This window comes from Lagenorhynchus albirostris, chromosome 11 (genome assembly GCF_949774975.1).
Source record: "Lagenorhynchus albirostris chromosome 11, mLagAlb1.1, whole genome shotgun sequence".
In the NCBI taxonomy this organism is placed as follows: domain Eukaryota; kingdom Metazoa; phylum Chordata; class Mammalia; order Artiodactyla; family Delphinidae; genus Lagenorhynchus; species Lagenorhynchus albirostris.
Window position 1 is genome coordinate 100,712,550 of NC_083105.1, and position 20,118 is coordinate 100,732,667.

The 20,118-nt window shown below is 57.5% G+C and overlaps 1 protein-coding gene across 1 annotated transcript in view; it reads right to left on the reverse strand.

The window, feature by feature from the left end:
- TSPAN9 (tetraspanin 9) overlaps window positions 1-20,118 on the reverse strand; it is a 182,593-nt gene that overhangs the window by 86,798 nt on the left and 75,677 nt on the right. The window lies entirely within an intron of this gene.

The window sequence follows — 20,118 nt, forward strand, 5'->3', positions numbered from 1 at the left end:
TGAGGGCTGCCACGCCTCCTATTTGAGCAGGTTTACAGGATGCAGGACGCAGGCTGGGGGCCCACCCAGGGAGCGGCACCCCCTGGGCTCACAGGCCCTTTTTTCCAGGCAAGACCCAAACGAGCCCCACCTTTCACCCCAAGCCCAATCAGCCTCCCTGTCAGATGCCCCAGAAGGGCCTGCTGTGTGCGGTGGGCACACACCGCTCCATCCACGCCATCAGCTCCCAGATGCCCAGGAGCAATGAGGCACCGTGATTAGCGCTTATCAAGGAGGGCAGGCAGCTTGCGGAGAATGAGATAAGGCCCGGCAGTGGGCCCAGGGAAGTGTAATGAAGCCCGAAGGTAACTGTCATGCACCAGTGGAATTTCCGGACCCAGCAAATCTAGTATTCCTCAGCCAGTCCATGCAGGGCACCGACCGCCGGCTGGGACAGCGCTCTCTGACACAGTGGCCAGCCTGTGCGGGCAGCCCATGCGGCCGGGGCCCTCCCGCCGATTCAGGAGCTGCTGCCTCTTCCTGCCTCTTCGCTGAGGCTGGAACCACTGCAGGGAGAGCAGGCACACAGCATTTGCAGATGCTCCAAAGACGACGGAGAAGAACAGTGGCCGGGACCCCGTCTGCTCTGAAGCCATGGGGGAGGGGAGGCTGCATACGGCCCCCCCGGCCCCCAGCAGAAGGGAACGAGAGGCGTGGGGATGAGTGGTGGGCGCATCTCTGTTGGGTAGAACTGGGCTGTCTGAGGACTCGGCGGTCTCAGTGCATGAAGCCTTGTGGTCTCTGAAGCACTGGCCACTCTGCAAAGTGAGGCTCCCTCCCCTGTGCCCACTCAGGCTGCCCCGCGTCCAGGAGGCTGACATTCAGGCTGCCTCCTACTGAGGGGCCTCAGAGGAGCGTCTGGGCCACCCCAGACCTGAAGGTAGTCTGCTGTTGGTACCGAAACTCTTAGGCAAGTTCTTTCCACAGTGTCTCTCCGGTTGCTCTAGCAGAGGGTCGTTGCTGGTGGAACCCGCTCACACACGATGGGGACCCAGCCTTGCTCAAAACCTCCCAGGATGCAGGCGGCACACACAACCCTGAAAGCGGAGGCTCCTGCTGGCCCAGTTCTCCCTCCCGGGGTCCCTGCTTCCAGTCCCCTCCACAATTAACCTTGCCACCGGTCGCCACATAACTATTCTGAGACAGAGCCCTGGGGGTGCCACGCTGCCCCTCTCACCAGCTGAAAACCTTCCCTGGCTCCCCAGGGATTTGACACAAGTACTCAAGCGTGGGGTTGTGACCTCCGGCGCTGTGCTCTGTCAGTCCTGACCTGTGCCCTAGCTCCCACCACGCGGAGCTCCCCACTTCTCTGTCTCCGTCTGGGGCTTCGTGCCGCCCTCCACCGCCGCCACCCAGCCACCTCTGCCTTCAGTGGATGCTTTGAGGCGCGTCTCAGATGCCACGTCCTCCACGAAGGACCCCCTGAACTGAGAGGCCCTCTTCTTGTCCCTAACCCACCTCTCTTCGGGGCGCTGATTTCACTCTGCCCTGTATCAAGGTTGTTTGCCTGTCTTCCTACGGGAAGCCCCTGAGGGGATGAACCCACCGAGTTTCCTCTCGCAGGATCCGTGGTAGACACATAAAAAATCTGAAGGGCCATTAACTGAACCCTCACGCAGTGCACACGGCCCCCAAGCCTCCCTGCCTTCCCTGTGTGTACTCACCTCACGCAGTGCACACGGCCCCCAAGCCTCCCTGCCTTCCCTGTGTGTACTCACCTCACGCAATGCACAGCCCCCAAGCCTCCCTGCCTTCCCTGTGTGTACTCACCTCACGCAGTGCACACGGCCCCCAAGCCTCCCTGCCTCCCCTGCGTGTACTCACCTCGGCCCATGCACTGGACGCCCCCCAACACCGCCCTCAGCCTTGCCGATGGGCGCGCCTCTTGCCAGATCACCACGATTTGTCCTCACCCTGGAGGCCCCCTCTAGGGTCACCGGCCAGCCTCGGTCCCCTCCTGAACCCTGGGGGTCTCAGATGTCCAGCCTGGAGCTCAGAGAATGTTCTGGGCTCCGCGAGGCCTGACGCATCTGGGTGACTGCGTGTCACTCATCCCCCAAGCTCCGGCCCCAGGGCGTGCTTCCATGTCCCATTCGGGCTGGGCGCCAGGGCACACCTGCTCTCCCCCTCCCCCACACCGTGGCCGGAGGAAATGCCAGCCTCGGCCGGGGGGACGACACAGCGGGATCAGGCCCTGACCGCCGGCGCCGCCCCTCCTCGCCTCACCCGGCATCCCTCCGTGGGCGCCCGCTCGTCCTAACGCAGCACAGGGCACACGCTCAGACTGCAGGGAATCAGGCCCAGGCCCAGCTCTGACACTTGCCACCTGTGTGACCCGGACCAGAGACGCACAGCTCTCGGAGCAGCGTGCACGTTTTTTGAATGAATGAACAAAGGAGTGAGCTGTTTCCACTTCCTCGTCTGCAGAGTGGGGTTAGGGAGGACTCCGGGGAGCAGAGAGGCACTGCTGGGAAAGGGCTTTACCAGGTGGGCCGTCTACACCTCAGAACCTTCCATCTACACACACACAACCAGCCAGCACATTCAAGGGCTCCATACAGAGATCAAGGACACAGACAATCATTACCAGTCAATAAGACTCCGCAAGTACCCACTGTGGGCCGCCCTGGGCTCGCCGCTGTGGCTGTGACCGAGGAGCTTGCGTCCACGCAGGGGAAGAGCCGAAAACTGAAAAGGCAGCTCGAGCACGAGCCAGAGTGGGTGGTGTGAACCAAGGGCAGGGAGGCCTGGCCTATCCGGGAAGGCTTCTTGGAGGAAGTGGGAGCGTGTTGGGCTGTCGCCCCCACTGGAGGCGGGTGGAGGAGGGGCCCCAGGTGCTGCACGTCGAGTGCAAAGGCGTGATCACGGGGACTCAGCTGGTTCTCACCGCACGCATGTGTGATACACAAGCAGGGCAGTCATCCCAGTCATACACGAGGAGACTGGGCCCGACGAGCAGAGGGCTCTTCTAAGCTAGTTAGTGGCGGAGCTGGGGCTCGTCCCTCCGAACAGAGCCCTCTCCTTACGCCTAGGTTCTGCCCGGGCCTGGTGCTGGACGCTGCTCTTATGCACAGAGGCACAAAGCCGTCCCACACACACAGAGGGAGCAAAGGGAAGGAAAGAAGTGGGGTGCGAGGGCCCTCAGGACCGCGCATCCAGGAACAAAAGAGAAGCACCCCGTCACCGGCCCATGGGCGTGCTTCGGAAATCCGAGGGAACACGCCAGCACCACCCCACGTCACCCCCCAGCCAACACGTCCGCTGCACTCCGACCTCGTAGAGCCTGAACGCTGGTGTGGGTGCCAATGAAAGCAGGCAGAGGCCCCGGCCCCCGAAACCCCGGCCCCGGGAGAGTGGGGATGACAACCAGGGGTGGGCTGTCCACGTTTATCAGCCAGCTCTCCGGGGAAAAGCCGTGACTCGTCGTGCTCGCCACTTTCCACGGTGCAAATACTCCCACCGTGGCCAGTTTCTAGCTCCTGATGGCAAATCTCCCGATTCGTTACTAACAGGCTCTTGACCGCCAGCACGAGCAGCCTCCGGCCAACCACTGCCACGGCCCAGCTCCCTCGGTCCAGGAGAAACTCCAAGGCAAGGAGAAGAACCCAGCACCCTGCTCGTCCTCCCAGGAGAAGTCGCACGTTGGGGGTGGGGACAGGAATGGAGGCTGGACACGTCATGGGGAGGGTCTCCCGGGGTCCCCCACAGGTGGCCTAATAACCAGAGAAAGACCGCTGACATTAGCTCCCGTACAATGTAAGTCAGGCCAGGTCCCTGCTCTTCTCAAAACCCTCGAGCGGGGGACTTCCTGGCGGTCCTGTGGTTAGGATCCCACGCTTCCATTGCAGGGGGCACGGGTTTGATCCCTGGTCGGGGAACTAAGATCCCACATGCTGCGCGGCCAAAAAATAAAAAAAACAAAACCCTCTAACAGCCCTCATCTCTCCCAGAGTAAGAGACAAAGCTCTCGCAGCATTTTCACCGTTGACACACACACGTCCACCCCACTCATCCCTCCACTCCGGCCACTCGGTCCTTCCTGCCGTTTCTCACGTGGGAGCCTTTACGCCGGCTTGTCCCTCCTCTGGGTCACCCCTGCCCCAGGTGTCTGCTCTGCCAGCTCTCACCCCTTCACAGCTCCACCCAAAGCCACCTCCTCAAGGGCTGCCCCACTGAACTCTGTACCTCCCCCAGTGCGCCCAGTGTCAGCCAGCTCCGCTCTTTCCACAGCACTTAACCCCAGTGGACGGTGTAATTTGCTTTTTTATTCATTGATTGTTTAGGAGCTCTCTTCTTCACCAGAACTAAGCTTCGTGAGGGCAGCATTTTGGCTGTGTTTCCGTAGCCAAGAACAGCTCTACACGTGGTCATTAGTCAGGAAATACTTGTTGAGTGAAGGAAAGCCCAGAGAAGGCTTCTGCCCAACCCAACAGGAGGCAGCTGGGGAGCGAGGGGCCCAGTGGTCAGTGCCCGCCTGGCTGGGACTCCAGGTGCCCGTGACCTGGCACCCCACCTCTGCATCTCATTTTCTCTTCTCATTTAGGCTGTACGGGACCCTACATGGCTAAAGGATGCCGGGTCTGAAGCCCTCTGACTCTACAGCAGGAGGCCCCAAGGTCAGGTTCGAGGCCTTCCCTTAAAAGGTCTTGGGAAAGACAAGCTCTTCGCGTCCCCTCTGCACCAGCCACACCTGAGCCCCCAGCCACACCGCCCCCTGTCCCCCAGCCCTGAGATCGGGAGAAACTCCCAAAGAGCACTGTCCACCCCTGGGTCAGGGCCACTGGCGCCCCAACTCCAGGCAGCTGCCCATCACGCCCCGCGGGCGCCCCACATGCAAAGCGGCCAGCTCACCCAGCTATTTTAAGCCCTGCGGGCCCAGCTGCAGCTCGTCACCACAGCGGGCTGGTGGCCCAGGGTGCAGGCAGGAGCAGCCAGCTCACAGAGGAGCACTGACCTGGGGAGCTCCGAAGGGGGCCGGTCATCCTTTGTGACCGCAGCACTCCTAGGAGGGACCGGAAACTCCCGTCCACGCCCTCAGATCCACCAGCCGTGGGAAAGTGAGTCAAGGGCCCTGGCACGCCCAGATTCCACTGCTGAATGTGACCCCTGAGTTTCCACATCAGAATGAGTCCTGGTCCCGCCCTGCCTACCCCCAGACATTCCAACCACGCTGGAGTTCCCACTGCACCCACCCTCCGGGGCCTGACAACTCGAGCCAGGCCACGATGTGGACAGAAGACCTGGGAACGGCTCACTCACTGGGTCCCCAGCCTTCTCCCCTCTCGGTCTCCCCAGCGACTGTGCACAGTGCTGGCTCACAGCTACGCTCAACAAACCCTTGTTGACCAAATGGTTGTTCTAAATGTGTTCTGAACCACATGTGACGGAAGCGGTAGAGGGACAACTCAGTCTCAAGGGCTGTTATCAGTATCAACACTACTACGGACATTTCTGCCGACCCCACTGGGCACCAGACCTGAGGATAGAGACCATAGAACCAAGGAATCAAGAGAGTTCAGTGACAAAACAAGGGCGCCCCAAGCTGCAGCCCTTTCCGGGAGGGCTGCCACCCCCAACTCCGGGGGGACGGTTACACTGTGTTCTCCGGGAAGACGGTTCCCTGAAGTCGTGCGACGCGGACGCCCTGCTCCAACCCACCCTCCTCCGTAGGACCTCCAGCAACCAGGAGCTGCCTGGAGAAGCAACGCACAGAACAGAAACCCTGGGTGTGAGCTATTCCCACCGCCAGCCTCCTGTCGCAGGACATCAGCAAGCCCAGGGCAGACAGGTCACACATGCCTGAGGCTCCCAGCCACATCCTCTGGCTCTAATTGCTCCGTTTAAGCACCATCAGCACCCCGGGGAAGAGGGAAGGAGATCCAGAAGGTGCTGTAATTAGGGAGCTCTGCGACCTATCCCCTCGCTCCCCGTCTACCTCGAGAGGGAACCTGCCACCCACACCTTAAAGAAACAGACCCACCACCTGCATTAGGGGGAGGAAGCGGGAAATTCCTTGAATTTCCCTGTTGGAGGAAGATCCCAGAAGCTGAGGGTCTTCAGAGACCATTCAGTCCACTCTCCTCCCTTCCCCTCCCCTGGCTTCCATCATTCCAGACTCTGCTGAACATTTCTGTTATAACTGTAAAAGCAATGACAGCAGCCTGCGTTTACAGAAAAAAAATAAAAAGGTACATTGTTGAAAGGGATTTCACACAAGTGACTCTCCCCAAAGTAGGTGCAGAGAGCATCGTATGGAAAATGAGATGACCTGCACCAAGGCCTTCACACCGCCATCCAGTCCCACGCTCCCGCAGCGAGCCGCCCAGGCCCCCACTTCGGAGTCCTCAGGCGTCGGGTACCAAAGTCAGAACTTCTGAAGCCAGGGCTACGATGACCTCCTCTGTTACTGACCCCCCTCCCCGCCTTGAGAAAGTGGTTCACTGGATCCACTACCCAAGCAGCAACTCAAGTCCCACCACCTCTAGGAAATCTTCCAAAACCAGAGGATCTGGGGGGTATGAGACCCCCCCCCCGGCCCTGATTGGTGCGTCTCCTGAAGAGACATCTGCACACGATCACCAAAGTGGCGCTGAGACATTTCAGTCCGTAATCTGAAGTCACACCAGCTGGGGAGGCACCCTGGCCAAAATCTCCCCCTCCAGCAGGGACAGATCTGCCAAAACCACTCAGTCAGCCGGAGCCCATCCTCACAGACGTGCCTAATGCAGGGGGATGGGGGGGGGGGCAGAACAATAGGATGAAGTCACTGCAGGGCTGCCCCTCCCCCTCGTGCTGTAGAGTCAATGCTACAGGTTCTGCCTTTGTTCACCCTCAGACAGGCCCTCACCCCGACACAGCTGCACAGCACAGACACCCAGGGCTCCCTGCACCCCCCTAGAGATGGCTTTCGATCCGCCCTCCACCCACCCTGACCCTGAACCCACCACCCTGTCCCAGCCTCGGGGAGGCCTGCGGGCCTGGCTCAGCTCTCTCCAGCTGCCCCAGTTCCAGGCTTCCGTTGGCCTCCCCCCTCCAGCCTGGGGGCTCCTCGGGCCTATGGCCCAGTTACAATCCCCCTTCTCAAGGCCCCCCCGCCCCGCCGCCCCCATCACGTGGTCTCGCTGACTCAGCCCAGCAGCCGCGTGGTCAGATCACGTCTTGGCCAGCGGACTCTTGGCCTCGGGAGAGCAGAGCACAGTCGGATTCTCGCCATGTCCCCTCAGAGCTTCCACCATGTCCCAGTCCCGAGCCAGGGACCCCATGAGCACTTGTCGAATGAATGAACGATGTCTGGAAACCTGGCCCAGCTGGCTCTCCTGGTGGCATCTCGTGTCAACAGAAAAATGGGGGAGGAGAGGGAAGAAAAGCCCAGGGAGAGAGAGAAAAGGAAAGGAAAGAGGAGAGCTCGCCTACAGGCCAAGACCAAGGCCATCGCTCGGGGTGTGTGGGGGCGGGGGCGGCCACAGGCCCAGGGAGCTTAGCAGGCACTCAGACACTCCCCAACCCCCCAGGGCCCCGTCAGGAACCAGAACTGGCCAATTAGCAGCTTCCTCCTTCCATGGCAGGGCATCTCCCAAGCAGAGAGCCTGTCTGATCTGGGTGAATTAACTGAGCAATTAACTTCCCTAATCTGCTGCCTCGGGGCCCACCTTTCAGAAAGGACGGCAGCGCAGGGGCCTGCAGGGGGCAGGGCAGAGCACCTGCCCTTCAAGATCCCACCGCCTTGTCCACCAGCCCCGCAGTGCCAGGAACTCCAGCCTGCCTACGCCACATCACACACAGCCCCAAGACTTCACCGCCCGCAGGGCCTCCACGACACGCACACGCGTGCACACACACTGGCTGTGGTAACCTCTCCACCAGCCAGGGTGCTGGCCGTGGCCTCCGTCTGGAGCCTGGGAGTCTGTGGGGTCCAGAAAGGAGCAGGGGAGAACAGGCGCAAGGAAGCCCAGAAGGCAGGACTGCGGGGCGGGTTTGGGGGGGCAGAGCGGGCGGCAGGAAGGGCACACAGGGTGGGGGGATCAGATGACCCAGGCCCGAGTCCCGTCTCTCAGGGCCTGTGTGACTCTGGGCGAGCCACTTAACGCCTTGAGGTGCCTGCAGTCTGCCTGTCTGCAAAATGGACACAGAGCCTACCTCCCCCGAGGGCTCCCTGAGGATCCAGGGAGCCCAGAAGAGTTACTCGCTTACCTCCAATCTCCTCCCCTCTGCAGAAACCCCCTGGGGAGACCCCCCCCCCGCACAGACAGCCTTCACCCGCTGCTTGAACACTGTCACCAGGCAGCTGTTCCCTAATTGAGCCCCACCTGCCCACCTCTAACTTCTACCTGGGCGGCTTGGCCATGGAATCAGCCTGGTGACAGGAGCTCTGCCCCTTCACATGTCACTCACCGCTCCATGAATCACGAGTACAGTACGTGCACGGAGCCCATGCGTGACGTACACACCGTGCCCGGTTTAGTGCCCAGCATGTGCTGCACTTAATAAAGAGTAGACGATATTTCTTTTCATTAGCACCATCATCATTACCCTGGCTAAAAGGTTTAGTTCTCCCCTCTGGAGCGGTAAAGCGGAGGCCGAATTCCTCTCCCAGGTGCCAGCCTGTCACACGTAGGGAGACAGTGTCAAGTCGCGCGAGCCTCCCTCTCCAAGCAACACGCCCCCTTCTCAGCAGCCTGCAGGGCTTTGCCACCCGGCCCAACTCGCCTTCCTGCCCTCCCTGAAACGCAGTGCCCTGAACTGCTACGTCTGAGCCCCTGGCACATAGTAGGGACACGGAATCGTTTGGTGACCAAGCACTGGATGAATGAGCCGGACACTCTGCTCCATGGAATCTGAACATTGCAAGTGGCAACAGGCTGGCTGGCTGTGGACGCTCCATCCCCACCAGTGCAGCCTGGTACCACCTCCCCTCACACTGTGACCATCGGAGACAGAGCCCTGAGCGGCACCGGGGCCTGCCCGCTGTCTGACCTCAAGCGCTTCAAACCAAAGCTCCCCGATCAAAATTCCTGCCTCTTCTACATCTAAGTAACCCAAGTAAGGACTTGAGCTACAGGGGCAACTGTAAACATCTGCCCACTATCCTTCATCTTGTTAGTTTTTCTCCATCCTTACAGACACTAGTGATTTAAAGCCCCAGTTCTAACATCCAGTATATTGGTAAATTCTCTCAACGTTCAGAAGATCACAGAATTTTTGCCCTAGAATGCACGTAAGAGATGGTCAAATTCAATGCCTTCCATATCCACATGAGGAAACTGAGGCCCAGAAAAGTGATGTAACTTGTCCGAGGACACCTGTAATTTTGTGGCAAAACTGAGATGTGAGCCCTGGATCCTTCCTCTCAGCCCACATCGCTAAGAGTGATGCTATAGCACTTTGGAGTGCTTGCCTTGTGCCAGGATGTTAATATCTGTTTTCTCCAATCCTCATTACGACCCTGCAAGATAAACACTGCTTCCCCCTTTGACGGATGAGAGAGCTCAGGTCCTGGACCACACAGACCAGGAGCATGTGGCCAAAGAAGGAAGAGAGGCTGCTCCATCTTACTCCAGATGCGCCCCCCACCCGCCCCCGCCTCCCAAGGTCACTGAGCATCGGAGCACCTCCAGCCAGACGTCCGACAGAAACGCGAACCCACAGATCTAAATCTAAATTCGTTATCTTCTCTCTCCAACACCTACCTGTTCCTCCCTTGGTATTTTCTACTGTTAATAGCATCACCACCAATGTGGTCACTTAAACTAGAAACCGAGAGAGAGATTCCTCAGACTCTATTACTTTACCTCTTCACCCCACAGATGCAAGCCAGCTCCCAGGGCCTCGAACCCATCCATCTTCCTCTCATTCATCCCCCTGGCAAGGCTCCAAAACCTCATCCTCCTTCCGAAACCTACACAAGACTATCACCAACACCTCTGCCTGGTTTCTCTCTCCCCATCTCCATCTCCTGAGCACTTTTCACGTTTGTCCTCACAATCATCTTTCTAAAATAAGCTGATCTTACGTTGTCCCAACGTAAAAACTTGGCTGGTTCTATTCCAAATTTCTTTGAAGAGCAGACCAGCTCCTTCAGCACAACCTGGCAGACCTTCCACTTGAACTCCTATGCATCCTGCAAGACCCAACTCAAACCCCATCTGCTCCTCGTCTGGCCCCTGCCCTCCCAACCTCCCTAAGTCAGTCGTTATGACTCAGCCTCCGTGAATGCCTCTGCTCTTCACTGTGTTTCCTCAGCAGGTCTCTCCCCTCTCTTTTGGAGGTGAGCTCCTTGAGGGCAGGAAGGTGGCATTTCTGAATCCCCAGCTCCAACTCACGGATATGCTCATTTACTCATTTGCTAATTTACTCCACCTTGAAAACGCTCAATGAAAATGGTTGAGTAAACTAGCAAATTCATAAAGCAGGGTTCTGTTTATAATTTTATTATAAAAAATAATCTTGTGTTCAATAAAAACCTGTGTCTTGAGTTAAGATCAAATTTATTTCAGAAACATGATGTTAAAATACTGACTGACAAGGGTCCTTGTAAAAATGTACGAAATTCAAGCTTCCTGGTTGTCAGGCACTCACTTTGGAGGCATCAGTGACAATAAAGAGTAGAAAAATCCAATTTTGAGAAATAAAGAATCTGAGCTATAACAGGTATCATAGATGTGTGACTGTGACCCAAATGAATTAATTTGCTAATTGTTTCCATTTGCTGTCATCTGTAGGAACTCCCAGATTAGCGCTTTTCATACTGTGGGTGGGTCATTTCTCATTCGTGGGTTATAAAATCAGTTTAGTGGGTCAGGAAGAGTATTTTTTAAAAATTAAAACAAAACAGAAAATATCAGAATGTATCTCACACAGCAGTTTTGCGAAACATTTTTTTCAGGGTTAGCATGCACGTATATATACACACACACATGCACACACTGAGTCATAAAGTTTGAGAAACACAGCCCTGGGTCTTTCAAGGTGACATGTGTGGCCCACGAGAGTCTCAGAACATGGGCCAGCTGCCCATGAAAATATGTACTTTCTAGGCACGAAATTCAGAGCGAGTTACTTTCTGCAGGGGGCCACCCCAACTGCGGGAAGTACACTTGGATTCACCCTCCAAGATGGAAATGTGCTTAAAAAGGATGCCAACAAGTTACATGTACCGTGAGAAGACAGTCTTATCCTAGGGAAAATGCGTCCCTGAGTCATGGGATCCAGCAACATCATCTGCTGGACAGAACCCTGGCTGGGAAAGTGGACGCAGGATGCTGGCCTGCAAAACAGGAGATCAGTGCCCACGTCACAGTGAAGCAAAACCTCAAACGGACCATGGATAACGTGGACTCTATTCGCGTATTCCTCTTTGATTGCTGAAACAAATCAAAGTTGGTTTAAAAAATGCATGAAGTTAGCTCAGCACAGAATTATACCTTCCTAACCCATTAAACTAGAGAAAACCAATTCTGAACCGAGCCAATATTTTATCCGCTACAAAATCTACTCAGCTGTCTGCCTCATGTGGCTGAAGGAAACACCACCTCCCACGGGTTCCCCAAAACAGAGGGAGAACATCGGCCCTCGTGCATCCGAAGGCTCTTTGCTGAGGACAGTGGGCTAGGGTCTCGTTTCACTTAAGGCAGGATGCGAGGAATGGTCTTGAAACACAAGGGGAAGCCTCCAGAAGAGAGCTGTTAAGGACAGGGACAGGTGACCGGAGCAGGTGCTCACCACCACCCTGGGCAGGCTGAACCCCACCCCACCTGGAGCCCGGCTGGGCCACGTCGTGTCGGGCATGTAATGCAATGCACCCGGCATGGGATCAGCCCCGTCCCTTCCTTCCTAGATGACTTTGGGAGGTGCCTTCCTGTCTGCGGCATCCCTGGTTCCAGGATGAGAAGCGATGGTGACCATGGCGTTGCCACCAACAATGGGCCCTCCGCCTGGGCCCCACGGCCTATTTCCAGCCCCCGATGGTTCCTGTCTAATGCCAACATCAACTGAGGAATCCAGGGCATCCCGGGCCCAGCATTGTTCAAATCACACATTCCTCTGCTTAAAAAGCTACTGAATAACTCTCATTCCTCCACCTCCCAGGAGAAACCACATCAGAGGACAAGCAACCAGATCCCTGTGTGTGATGGGAACAAAGGGAGACGGCCACAGGGTGTCCCCTGCCCATCAGCTCCCCGCAGCGGGTGCAGACCTGCCCAGAAAGCTCACCCTCCCCTTCCAACAGAGCACCTGCCAGAGCCCCTGACCACGGAGCCCCTGTCACGGAGTCCCTGCCACGGAGCCCCTGACCACGGAGCCCCTGACTCGGAGCCCTTGACCATGGAGCCCCTTCCCACAGAGCCCCTGACCTCAGAGCCCCAGACCACAGAGCCCCTGTCACAGAGTCCCTGCCACGGAGCCCCTTCCCACAGAGCCCCTGCCCGTGGGCCTAACCCACCTCCAGTCACAGCAGCCAAGAGCAGCTGTGAGCAGCCCGGGCCCCACCTGTCTCCTCGGTCCGGACGTGCTGCCTCTGACGTGTCCGTGTCTCTACACCACCTATCTCCCTGGCTCTTTGTGAAAACTGCAACGAAACCCTCGGAGAAGGGAAGAAGATTGCTGATTGTTCCAAAAGCCTCACTCTCAGGCACTGGGTTTAGCACTCGGTGAGAAACCTCCCGATCACTATGGGTCGCCAGATGGAGACGGAAATGCAAATGGAGGGAAAAGACCACAAGAAATATTACGCTGAGCACTGCAGGGAGGGAAGCGGAAAGGAGGGGAGGAAGGGAAACGGGCAGAAACAAAGAACGATGGAGTCTGCCGTGGGGAGAGGATGACACTGCCCTATGACCTGGGGCACGAGGTGAAGACCCCGCTGTCTTAACCCGCTCGCAGAGGTCAAGCACGACGCGAGACTTGCTTGCGGCCCATGAGGAGCCCACCATCTGATAAGAGGCCAGTCAGCGGGCCAGACCCCTTCCCGGGGCAGAGCTCACAGAGCCCCACACCCCAGGCGGCACCCGTACCATCCTTCCCACCAACCACGTAACCAACCGGTGAGGTGGGTTCTGTGTGAATAACTTCTGCCATGAGGAATTTCACTACTTTGTTTCTTGGCTGTAAGAAACACTTGGAACACGAAAAGTCACGGAAATACAAATTAAAACAGCCAAGCTATTGCCGTTCACCCCCCAGGTTAGTAAAACATATGCATCCGGTTAAGCGAGGCCGTCCGGTGCTGCCCAGAGTGGGGTGCACCTCCTCGGTCCCTCCCAGCCTCCTCTCCGGGAGGCGGCCGGCCATCCTCCTAACACTCAGGCCCGCTCATTTCACTCACCTGCTGAAACACTTCAATGGCTACGATTTTAAGGCATGTTTGAAGAACAGCCCTGGTGGGTACCTTGGGGCAGACTGGACAGGACTCAGTAGGACCTAAAACACGCACAATTCATGGCCTAGTAGGGGAGGGTGGGCCGGGGTGTGATGAGAAGATGGGACCTGGGGTACATTTTCCTTGGGATTTTCCCTGACAGTGACCTGACACCCTCTCGCCTGTGACCAGGCCCCAGAAAGGGGTCCAAGTCACTGGATGAAAAGGAAGGAAGCCCTAGTGGTGGTGAAGCTGTTTAGTCAACGGCTTAGTCTCCTTTTAACTAACTTTTCAATTGTGACCAGGCCAAGGGACCAAATACTTTAGTCAAGCAGCAGACACTGACAGAGCATCCTCTGACCCGTGGGGGGTAGCAGGGAGGAGTGGAGCGTTACCTGGTTGGGGCTGTCCACTGGCCACGCTTACACGCACGCCCTCCCTTGGCCACGCTCGGCTTTCTCCGTGAAGCCCGCCTCCCCGATCCCAGGCAAAACCGGACCTTCTCTTCTGCACTCGGAGCACTGGACTAAAGCTCGCTCTGCCTGCCACCCTGCGAGTCTCAGTGCTCAGACGGGGAGGAGGGGCAGCGGGGAGGGCTCCTGTCCATCCTGGGATCCCAGAACCTAGCACAGCGCCCGGCCCCTAACAGGGGAAAATGAGCGAACGAATGCATGAACGACCCACCGAACAGACGCACGGCCAGCAGAGAAGGTCCACAGAGGTGGGGTAGACAGATCCAAAGCCCTGGGAGGGCGGGGCTATAGGCAGCGGGGGTTCCAAGCAGGCAGGGAGCAGGCACGGGGCCAAGCAGAGTGCCGGGCGTCCGCGTGGGTCTGGTTAAGATGCAGTGTGCGGAGCCCCAGAAATCAGCGCTCCGCCTGGAGCCACCCTCCCTGCCTGATTCCAGGCTCGGGTGTTAAGTATCTTTCTATTTATAAAGCGACTCCCCAGAGCGGTGCAATGCCGGTCCCACAGCGGCCACAGGGTGGGGCAACCTGGGCCGAAGGAGAAACTGAGGCCTAAGAACAAGACGCCAGGAATGCCCTGCGGGTTCCAGCCCGAGAAAGGCTCCCCCGACCCCAAGTCCCTCACCAGCTGGAAGGCGCTGCCCTTCCCTGGGGCCTCCACGACCACTGCCAGGTAGGCCGGGCCTTCCAGAGTGAGTTCTCTGAGCGCTGGGGACAGAGCCCAAGGGGACATGAGCACGGGAGCCTGGGTTCCTGAGTCCAGGCTGCTGAACTCGCTGCACCCCATCACACACCTTCCCCGGGGCGGCCATGCTGCAGCTCAAGGGGTGGCCTCCTGGTTCCTTGTCTGTCTCTCCAGGCCCGACACCTCCAGGGGCCTGGACACCCGAGGTCTTCATGCTCGAGGCCAAGGAGGAGCGCCCGACGCCACCCTCGGGGCGTCTCCCGCCCACTCCGGCTTCAGGCTGAGGGCTGTCCTGCTCCCTGGGTCCCAGCGCCTGGCTCCTAAGTCCCTCAGGACCAGCACATCACAGAGGACACCCTCCACTCGGCAGGCTGCACCCACAGAGCCCTCGAGAAGTCAGAGGCTGGTCCCACACCGCACATCACACGGGGCACAAAGCTGCGAGGAGGGCCTTGTGAGCACTCCTGGCCTGCTCAGCAAATAAGGAAAGATGAGGGGCCGGGCGGGGGACGCTCGAGACCCAGCAGCGTGCGCACCCCCAAATCAGGAGGCTCCTGAGGTCCCGCTCAGGTTGACAACACGGCCGCACAGCACTGTGCGCTGGGCCTGTCACCAGGCACCTGGGGAAGGCCCTTGTCGAGGCACGCAAGACACACGCTCTGCGTCTCTAACACAAAACTAGGGAGGTTAGAACTGGAAGGCGACCTAGAAATCACTCGGGTGTGTGCCCGCTTTACACCGGAAAAAAAATGAGCTTCCAGAGGGAAGAATGAATGAATCCAGAGTCATCCAGCAAGGCAGTAACAGAAGCAACACAAACCCCAGGGCTCTCGACTCCATGGTCAGGCCTCTCCGCCAGGGACACCTGGGCCGACCCAGCGGTGAGTCGCACCTGCCGGCCTAGCAGAGGGGGAGGAAGGGCATCCCCGTCCCAGGGGGAGCTGACGGCACAGGCGAGACCCAGAGGCTGGACAAAGGTGACGGGATCACGGCGGGACAAGAAGAGCAGGAGGGCAGGGCTGCAGCCTGTGGGAGCCTCGAGGGCAGGGCTGCAGCCCCACTCGGGGCCCGCGAGGCCGCGCAGAGCCCGGCTCTGCCCCCAGGATGACCGGCGACCACTGCAGTGAATCCACCCGGGCACGGTGCACATTCCCCCGGCGGCAGGCACAGGCACCGAGGCCCGCGGGCACGGCCGCCCCGGAGCTCGGTGAAGACGGCTTGAGGGGGGCTGGATAGGAAGCTACTCTAGGGTTCAGGCAGGAGCCCCGGAGCATCTGCACTGGGACAGGGGGATGGAGAGACAGTGAGGAAGGAGATCACAGAATGTGGATGCAGGGGTTGGGAGAAAAACTGAGAAAGACTCCCAAACGACTAGCAGGGGAGGTGGGGTGGGCAGGGCCGCCCTGCAGGAGACTATCCTTCTCCGCTGATAGACTCCCCTGCCTTTGGTTAGTCACCTCTGGTACCTACACGCCTATGGCAGCTCTGTGCTCCCAATGGCCGCAATCAATACCTGCAGGCAGACGTTGATTACAAGGCAAGCGCGACTCCGAAGATGATGGAATCCAGGCTAAGTGACAGTGCCGATGGATCTAGTGCCAGAGAGGGTCACACAAAGCGGCCCATCCCACCACCTAACCCATCACCCATCTCACTCTTCATGTGTCCCGTCGATGGTCCTGACCAGGAGCGCCCCAGCAGGGGCCCAGGAAGGTGAGAGGAAACACCCAAGACTAGCCCCCTGCAATGCTGACTGTGCGCTAGGGCGGGACTCACGAGCTGCTTTTAAATTCCCAGGTGACGCAGACGCTCGCTCCAGACTAAGAACCACCAATTATTAACCCCCTCGTTTTAGAGATAAGCAGGCCTGCAGAGCTAAGCAGTGGTGCACGGCTTTGAATAGAGAACGGCCATGGTCCCATCTGTGCTGGCTTCCCAGGGCCACCCGCAGAGCTGGGCAGGAAGGCAGAGCTGCGGCACCTGCATCCCAGGACCAGTCTGCATCCCTCCTTCCACAGCAGTGTGCTGAGAGCAGGTGGGGATGGGGGAGCTGTGATGGATGGGTCCTGCTTTGCCGGCTGCTGCCAGAGGGCCAGGGAGGAAGAGGAGGAATGAAAAGCAGCCCGGAGATTTTTTCCCTGTGATTTGTGCCGGCCAAGATGTTCTGTAGCAATATTTATCCAGAGGCTCTGTCCCACTTTCATTTATTATCCAGCTTAGCCTGAGTTATCACAACAGGACAGACCTGTAAACTAGCTACCTGACACCATCGGGACCGTGAAGCGTATTTTAAAATCTCAAGGAGCAGCTTCCACTCTCCATGGAAGTTTAAAGGAATAGATGCACGCCTCACCCTCTGGCGACTGTGGCCATTCTCAAAGCAGACACAGGAGCCCCGTCCCTCAGCCACCTCTCCCAGCGCTGCACCATCCACACCCCTCCACATCCCACCAACCAGTGCAGACCACCCTCTGCCACTGCCTTGACCAGCCCGTAAGGCACACCTTCTAAAAGCCCAGATCATCTCCAGGGTTGAATTTTAATCATCTGTCAACAGCAATTCATTAAAACATTTGCCAGTAAAGGAATGAAAAATGGGGGCTTCCCTGGTGGCACAGTGGTTGGGAATCCTCCTGCCAATGCAGGGGACACGGGTTCGAGCCCTGGTCTGGGGAGATCCCACATGCCACAGAGCAACTAAGCCCGTGCATCACAGCTATTGAGCCTGCGCTCTGGAGCCCACAAGCCACAACTACTGAAGCCCGCGCACCTGGAGTCCATGCTCCGCGGCAGGAGAGGCCACTGCAATGAGAAGCCCACGCACCCGCTTGCCACAACTAGAGAAAGCCCGCATGCAGCGGCAAAGACCCAATGCAGCCATAAATAAGTAATTTTTTTAAAAAAAAAAGGAATGGAAAATGAATTTATTGAGCCTCTTCTATTACACGCTAGGGCTGTGTTGGGCAAAGGGGCTGGGGTGTAAGACCAGGTCCTCAATCATCTTACCTACCAGATCTACCCATACAGAACACAGGGCCGGATAACTAACCATTCAGGAAAGACAGGTGTCTGCCAGGGGGAGGGGACAGGACAGCAGGGAGGCCAGAATGTCCAGGGCAAGGGACCCTCAGGGAGTGGCGCTGGCATCAAGGAAAACATGACAAGAGGGTGGACAGTAATTTCCAAACTGACAGCAGTTTCTAAAGATCACAGGTTAGTCGTGCAATCTAGTTACTAGGTTTACGGCATTGCACAAAACCAGAAGGAAAAAAACACCAAAAATCCCTGCCCTCATATGGCTTATATTCTGATTTGAGGGCAAGGGGGTGACAAAGAAAGACAATTAAGAAAGAACTAAAAAATACGTGTCTGACAAGCTAAGTAGAAAATAAAGAGGGATGGGGGAGACCATGAATATACGGGGTGCGGAGTGGGCAGCTATTATAAATAATGATCAGGGAAGGTCTCTGTGGTACCTTTGAGCAAGGGCAGCGGTAGGGAGACACCTTGGGAAGTTTTATCAAAATCCAAGCAAGAGATGATGGATGTTGGCTCAGATCAGGGCCGTAGCAGTGGAGGGAGTAAGGAAAGCTGGATCCTGGTGCTATAAGGAGGAAATAGGGTAGGGAAGCCAAGGGGGCTGTCAACACATTAAGATGTCTATCGGTCACCTAAGCAGAGAGGCGAACCCACAACTTTACGAGCCGGAGAACTTTAGAAACAGCAGACACTTCACAGAGGACAATCTGAGAGTCCTCGCCCAACAGGTAGTGACGTGCTGGTGGCCCTGGAAGCCTCCCCTGCAGCCCTCCCAGCAGGGGCCGTGGCCATGCTGGCCGCTCTGCTCCACTCTGGGGTCCATGTCAGCATCCCCAGCATTGCTGCTTGGCTCACCGGAGAGGCCTGGTCTCTGCACCCGCCTCATTCTACAGGTGAGCTACTCTGAGGCTGGTAGAGCCAAGTGATGGGGCCGAGGCCACCCCCGCCGGCAGCAGAGGCCGCCTGGGTGAGCCCTTCTCTATGCCGCCCACATCCACAAACTAGATTTTGTTTCCAGGTATGTGATTTTGATGACAAGGGAAAGACCTCTGCTTCTAGAAGTTTTCTCATAAAGTTGCTTTTGAATTCTGATTTCTTTCCTATGAACATACATTACATGCAAAATCCACGCTCCCTGATATCTGGAGGCGAACTGGACACAGACAGGCAGGTCTGACACAAGAATATAGATTATTGGTATGACATTGGCACAGCTGCAATGTCTGTCTCCATAGAAAGGAAGGAAAATACTGAGCCCTGGCCTGGACCGGTGTGCATGTGTCAAAAGGCTCTGGAATATTCTCAGCAAATGCCACAGACGAGATGGATGGGAGAGAAATTCAGATTTAAGTGACATTTATTGAGCACCTTCTATTTCCAGGCTGTTGTATGGCTTCACTCAATCCTCACAGCGACCCTGTAAGACAGGTATGATGATTCCCAGATGAAGGAAGCGGAACGTAGACAGGTAAGGGACAGGCTCAAGGTCACAGCAGCCAGAAAATGACAGACGGGGGATTTGGGACGCCTCGCCCCCCCACGACACTCTCCTAAATCAGAGCCCTCCCACTGCTACGCAGCTCCCCAAAAGGAGGGCAGAAGGGCCCCCCCGCGCAGGCCCAAGGGGATGGCTCCGTCTGACTCGGGGAGCCGGGGTCTGGGCTCCCTGCATTCTTCACCTCCTCCATCCCCAGGTGGCATCTTGCAGGACCGTTACTTCTGCCACCGTGATGCCTGACCCAGTCTTCTTCCCTCCTCCAAATACTGTTCAAAGCTGCCCCTTTGTCAAGGGCTCCAGGCTCACCGCCATGCTCCAGCCCCTCCAATGAGCTCGGGGACTTGGGAGGACCTCACCAACACCCAGCTCTGAACTGCCTGACCTCGGCCCGAGGATCCACAGCCCTTCCAGCTGCAACTGCTCACGACCCCATCAATACCTAGATACCTGCGGCCTGAGTGTAACGACAACAGCACTTGTTATCAGCAGTGACGTCACAGGACTTCTGCACTGCACTTCTCCCAGGCGGTCACATGGCTAACACACATGGTCCTTCTCACGACCCTGGGTGGTAGGAGGGCAGGCATGCATATCATCATTTGACGTGTGCGGAAACTAAAACGTAGGGGCCAGGGGACCTTTCCAAGGACACCAAACTAATTAATATCTGAACCTGATCTAGAAATCAGAGCTGCTCATTTCGAGGCCAGAAGTCTTTCAGCCAGACCCTACGCACTCCCTCTGTCTGCCCCGACGCCCTGGAGTTGAGTCCTCCCCGTGCCTCCACCACGTCCTCAGAGAGCCCCAGGGCCAATAAGCCTTCCCGACAGCCCATCCCAAACCCCCGGAACGGACGGAGCGCCTTCTGCTCCCTATGGGGAGGGCAGAGCGCTTTACAGAGAGAACGCAGCGAGGGTGAAGGGCCTGCGCCCCCGTCCGATGCTCCAACGGGCATGAGACCCATGAGTGGGTGACAGGGCAGCCGGCGTCCGCTGACTAGCCTCCGTGGAGAGTACTGTCACCGGATCTGGGCCGA